The sequence below is a fragment of the Dromaius novaehollandiae genome, chromosome 14 (assembly GCF_036370855.1).
Source record: "Dromaius novaehollandiae isolate bDroNov1 chromosome 14, bDroNov1.hap1, whole genome shotgun sequence".
In the NCBI taxonomy this organism is placed as follows: Eukaryota; Metazoa; Chordata; class Aves; order Casuariiformes; family Dromaiidae; genus Dromaius; species Dromaius novaehollandiae.
This window is the reverse complement of record NC_088111.1, coordinates 13,675,385-13,682,146: the sequence shown is the minus strand read 5'-3', so window position 1 is coordinate 13,682,146 and position 6,762 is coordinate 13,675,385.

The following is a 6,762-nucleotide window of genomic DNA, read 5'->3' as shown; positions in this document are numbered from 1 at the left end:
TACTCAAATAATGTTTTCAATCTATTACACTGAATTACACAACTTTATCATTCATTGGGTATAACACAAACATAATACAGCATATGAGGTTGCTAGTATACAAGCTTGTATACTTAAGAAGAAACAAGTTCTAAAAGCAGTAACTTGAACGATCTTCCCTGTTTAATTTAAAATTTGTAAATGAAAATGGCAAGTAAAAGAGTATTGTAGTTCAGTCCAGCAGGAAAGAAAAAACAGTATAGACTTTGTTTTGCAAGACTTTGTTTTGCAAGGCTATTAATAATACGGACAACTGGCAGGTGTTAAAAGCGTACCTTGTTTCTTGGAGACTTTGATTGCCTAGTCACTCTATCCTATACCAAAGCTGAACAGGTCCAGACACAGGCTGTTCTGTTTAACAAGCAGAGTTACTCTGCTGCTGCTTATAAATCCTTCTTGAAGACAGTTTCTTATTAGATACAGTTAAAACACCGCTGTCTGGTCTATTCCAGCCCCTCGGCTTTGCTTCCTAGTAATTCAAAATCACACTAAGAATTGTTAGACTGAATTGTTCAAGTTTTACTGACAGAAATTTTTTCTTTTTATTTGTAGCTTTCCAGCAATGTTAACCACACAGCAACATAGCTTCTGAGCAACCTTTTCATGAACAGATTTGCTTCTAATCAAATTTATATGCTGAAAGAAAACAAGTAGAGCTGGATGACCTTGGTCCACAGAAACACACTTTGGTATGTGAGCCTGATAAGGTTCGAGACTATATGTAACACTGCTGATGTTAACCCTTTCCTCTGTGATCCCAGTAATAAAAACCATTGAATAAAAAGAAAAAAAGCCTGTTTAAGTGTTTGGTTTATTTTATAATTAGCCTGAAAGTTAAAATGTAGTGTCTAAATTCAAACAATTTGAAGAGGAAGGAAGGGAGTACAGAAATATAAAGAAATCACACGGGATGGGGACTAACCTTATCTCAAACTAAAATCCAGAGAGCTTGAAAATATTTTATATTATCTGAGAAATATCAAGCCATCCCAGATATACGTAGTTCTCTAATCATTTGCTCATCCAGCCTAACTATAACCTATTCATCTAAAGAATTTCTAGGCCTCCATTATACCTAAAAGAGCTGAAATAATGCCACACTTTTTTGTTATTTTGTTATTTTTTACAGAGGAACAGCCAAGCTGAAGTCACGTGGGTTTCTCTGCTTGTATCTGGATTTTTTGTTTAATATCCACTAAGGAAAAATACATGACATTTTATGTTCTAAATACACTTCCCTAGGAGATGAGAATTGCTTCATCAGATTGCAGATTGAGCACTGATGGAGCAACTACAGAAACTGGAAACATAATAAATCATTTTGATTAATGAAAATTATGCATGTTATAGAACTTGCAGAGAAAAATAAAAACAAACCCCAAACTCCTCTAGATTTCTAACTGAGAGTTTGTCACTAAACTCAGGAAGACAGAATCAGATTATAATTTAACAAGGCTCCTCCATCGTTCCTTTGTGCTGCTGTTTTTCACCTAAGGACATGGCAATGAAAAAAACTTTGAATGCTAGGTACTACATTTTAAATGTTCAAACAGCTTTCCCCTCCAACTGTATTCATTGACACTACTCACAGCAGACTGCCTTCAAGCATCTCAAACCATCTTCCTTCCAAACAAGCTTCACGAGCTGCCTGTGAGCTAACAAAATACTATGCATATATAAGAATATAAGACAAGTATGTCCTCACATTCACATAGTCTCTAAATTACTGTTCTAAAGTTCATTTTTAGCTTTTTATGTATAAGAAAAGATGCATGAAATGAATGTTGCTATTGAAAATTAATGCCATCATTTTAGAAAATAAAGCATACTTAAAATTTCAAAAGATCAATAAACTAGCTCCTGCCCTTCAAAAGACAGCAGCAAGTGACATTATGTCCTTCTGCAACTTAACCTCCTGTAAAAATACACAGCAGCACAGCATGGCCCATAGGAGTAGAGACTTTTTTTTTAAGTCATGCTTCTCACAGAGTTCTAAGGAAAATAAGCCAGGCCTGCTAAGCCTGGCTCTCCCAACCTCTCTACAACACTCATATACAAAAACATTTAAATTAAAAGTAACGATATACAAATATCAAAAAAGCTTGATCCTAGCAGAGATTCCTCTAAATGTAGTTACACTTTTCCTCGTCTTTGGAAACAGAATAGTCAGAATGAGCAAATTTAACAAACTAATGCTAACATTCACAAGCTGAATTTCCTTATGCTCAGTCCTTGTCTGCCTGCACTGCTAAATGTTACCAGGATGAAAAAGAAAAGTACTGTCAGCCATAAAAGGATTAACCAGCAATTAGTGTTGAAATGAGACTCTGCCAGATCTGTGCTATTGCTGGCTGGGCCTCTTCTCCCTACGCAGCAGCTCAGAGAGGTTAGTGCTCATGCTCTGGAGATATTCACTCTGCTTCTCACAAAAATTTCTATGAAGGGGCATCCTCTGAAGCCTGAAAAAAACTAGGGCAGAATCTTTTCTTGCACATAAAGACAATAGTTCCCTTTCCTAACACGGATTTTGAACAGCCTCCATATTTGTCCATTGTGAAGATTCAGACAGATATATGTATAGAGATGACTATCTGAAAAATTGCCATAGAGGGGATATACGCACTCAGAAATGTTCCTTGTTTCCAAATCAATTAGTGGACTAATACATTAATGCATTAGAAGGTCTAATGCATTAAACTACATCATTAATAAAATAATGTCCTCCTGTGTTCACGGTTTTCGACTTCTTCTGTTATGCAAGTAACAAATCTCCTAAAACTTGGCCTCTCAGGAGCCTAATTGTTTTCTGTTTGCAATATCAGATACTTCAATACAAGCAATAAATCATAAAATGTTTACTGCGATTGACAGAGCAACAACACTCTTACTGTAAGTATTAGATATCCTTTAATAGTTTAGAGATATTGGGAAGGGTTTCTCAAGAAATGTGAAAGGACTACCTGTTACAACAGCTCCCTCATTTACCTACTGTATTGCACTGTGAGCAGTGATACAGTAACTAGCATTTCATGCACTGATAGTGCTAAAATCTAACTTTAAGAGTGGAAATGCTAAAATGCTTATTACATAAAAAAAAGCTGCAGGGCACGATTTACGATAGTCTAATTAGACTTGAAACAGAAGAGACTGAACTACTTTTAGAAAAGAAAGCCCAAAGGAAAGGAGGAAGAGGAGACCTTTGGTCAATCTGAGACATTCATTGTCCTTGACATAGAAAAACTGTTCAAATGAAAATTGAACTTCACTGTTACAAGAAAAACAAACTAATGGTATCTACATTGTATGGAAGAGAAGTAATAACCAAGAGTTCCCCACTTTTCTGCTTCTTCGAAACTTGCCTATAAATTATTAATCATACTTCTTTTAGTCAATAGATTTTATGTCGGAAAAAAAACCCTGAATTCTAGATTCCTTTCACAGATGATCTTTCTTTGCTACACTAGAAGGTCTCTGATTTTTCCTCTCATCAAAATGAGAAAAGCCTGAGGCTATACTCTCATGAACACCTTACCCTGCGTAAGCTGGCACCGCTGCTAAAATAAACATTCCTGTCCCCCCATCACCCCTGGAAGTAAATAAATTGAACCAACAACAATACTAGAGAAAATAAATGGGTTTATACTTGTAAACAATGACAAAGTGGCATTCAGGTTTAAGAATTAAGACTATGAAAAATGAAAGTTCGCCTTTAGTATGCTTAACAATGTTTGGTAGTATTCTGCTCATTGAACACATCTTCACCTACATGTAATGGTTATAGCAAGACATTACAAAGATGGGCTGTCTTATCTCGGAATTTCACATGGAGGAATTTTCCATGCTCAGAGCCTACTTAGAACAGCTGGAGCTCTGGCACTGCTATTCATCACCTTCTCCTGGGAGAGGTACTCTGGGTCCGTGAGATCCTAAAGCTTGCACTCACTCAAGCAGACTGCAAGGGGCTACACTCTGTGAAAACTTCCAGGACCTTTGCTTTCCTGGAGCAAATCAGCAAATCCTTTCACCCCGTACCCATGGTGACTAGTATCTTCCAAGTCCCAGAACAACTCCCCCCAGAACTCCCCTCCTCTGCACCCCTTCTAACACGGTTCGGCTTGCGACCTATCAAGAGGCAGAAACACAATCGCAGAGGCATAGAACTAATTTAGGTTGGAAGGAACCTCTGTTTGAGTGGGAACCCCCATGATCCCACGTCCTTTTCTGCAAAGTTGCTTTCTAGGCAGTTGTTGCGCAGCCCCTACTGTTATTTGGGGGTATTCCCCAAGGCAGGACTTTACACTTGCCTTTTTTGAATTTCATGACGTTTCTGTCAGTCCACTTCTCCCATCTGTTGAGGTCCCTCTGAATAGCAGCACTGTTCTCCATCGTATGCCCTTGCCCCCACACAGATGTCATATTAGTTGAGGTAACAAATTATTATGCCTCTTTATTCCTCCAGCTCTTTGCCAGAACCCTAAATCTGCCAGATCTCATTGATAAACTGCCTTTCATGAGTTACAGCTCCTCTGTTGCTATTATCACTACCAAACTGAATTTTGCCAGGTAAACCCTGGTGACCATGGTGAGAAGCCTTGAGTGAGCCTTGCTATAATGAATCATGAAAGAGCTCTTCATGACTGATTTGACATAAAAGTGACGCAAACGACTTTTGGAGGGAGTAAGCACGGCCTCCCCGTGGTAACATGGCCTGAATAACAAAGGATAAGAGTGTAGGAATCAGAGCACAAAAACATGTATGTGAACGGAATACCCAAATCTGTCTGTTCAGAGAGGATGTTTGTCCAAAACTCGGTAAGGCTAAGAAGAAATTAACAACGACGAAGTTTGCTTAAGACATCCATCAGCTGGATTCAACAGTAACCAGGAGAGTTTTGAGAAAAGGAGTCAGCTTGGAAAGAAGTATAAAAGAGCATGAACATTTGAGATGGTGAGAGGAGATCTTGGAGTGAGAAGAACGTAACAGAGAAGCAAACTGGGTCTGACACTGCCAGAAGTGCCCCCTTCTGGGGGGTCACCTCTGCCTAGGCCTGACAGGGCATCCTTCCCTGAGCGCAGCACATCCAGCAAGCAGGGACGCGCACCCCAGGTGTGCCCACGTGAACTTGCGGGGTGCTTCCTCACTGCCGCGTGGACCAGCACAGCGTAGGGAGCAGCCCAGAGGAACACAGAGCTAGAGCCCCACGGCTCCCACCAGAGCGGCGTGCAAATAGGGGAGCTGCACTCAGCAGGGGGGGGACGGTTGTTACCCTCGCGGCTGTGAGAAGGGCTGTGCACGAACAGCCTGGCTGTGTGTGGGTGAGGGCATCGGAATTGTCTGGGGTTAGCATCAGATGGGTGTTTAGCAATTTGTCTTTATTAACATTTTGTAAGGGCTTAGTATTTTGTTTTATGCATTGAATGGCTGATACTGATCCTGGACGTATAGCTCACTAATCTCTGGTTAATAAATTAATAAACCACTGAAGTCCTGACTTGATTTAAACCATGCAAGTCGAGCAGTTTTCCCTGCAACAACTGCCATTTGAAGCACTGTGTCATCTCTTTAACTGTTAGGTGTTCGGCTGCTATTTGCTGACGTGCAGCATGTGCCTGTGTGAAAATAGTTGTTTAAAGTGCATTTTCTTTTCCTTAAGCTGTGCATACTTTACAGTGTAACTTAAAATACAGGTGTGTTAATGCCCTTTTCATTAAAGGAGAATCCTGTTCACAGAGAGAGTGAGCGCACACCACTTTGATTCCTTCTCTAAATGAATTGTTTCAGTCAGGTTTAAGGAACCGCCAATGTTCTGAGCCAGCTACGACCACAGAAGTTTCACTTTTTGAATAAAAGCATAAATTGTAATGAGGTATCGACACTTCCTCTGAAGAAAGACGAGCTGCTAAGCCTTGGAAGTTATCCCATTTTCTTAACAACTTGGGACTCTTCCTTGGTATGATAACCACGTGAAATACTACTTGAAATCCAAACCTTGAAAGCTAACGCGTACTGCCACTTAAATGAACAGCCAGTAAATCAAAACGAACATGAAGCGACTCTGGATATCAAGGGCAGAGTGACGCAATGAGGAAGGCGGCCAGTCTTCGCTCCTCAGTTAAGGGAAGGGAGGGGGGTGAGCGCCCGCGCGCCCCAGAGATCGCCCCTGCAGCCCTACGTACGAGAGGACCACACGGGCCCTGACTGCCCGGGGCAGGACGAACGCAAGACCTGCTCCCGTTATTCCAAGGTGCTCAAAGGGCAGGATGCGGCAATTTGCTAAACTGGAATGATACAGAAATGCCCAACTTGAACTACAGATCTATATATAGTTATTCCATCTGTTTGTTCTCAAGGATCAATAGGTAAAGAGGATTTTGTAGAGAAACTGGAGAAACTAGAGAAACTGTAGGAAAAAAATGTATCCTTACTTGCCAGAAACAGCAGGAAAAATACCATCTTTCCACCTCAACCTTTTAACAATACTCATTCTAGCAGGACTGACTGTTGAGGAAATAGAAAGTTCCTACCACTGGGATTTGCCATAAGGAAACCAGACTCTCCCAATGCCTCCTCCTCCAGTGCCTAAACGCGTCTCTCAGAAACCCAAGACGTTCCCAAGCGCGGGGTCCCTTCCCCAAACGACGCGGCTGGGGCGACCTGCCGCTCGCCGCGGGACACGCCCGGCGCCAACGGCCGCGGGGGGGGGGGGGGGGAGGGGGCGCGGA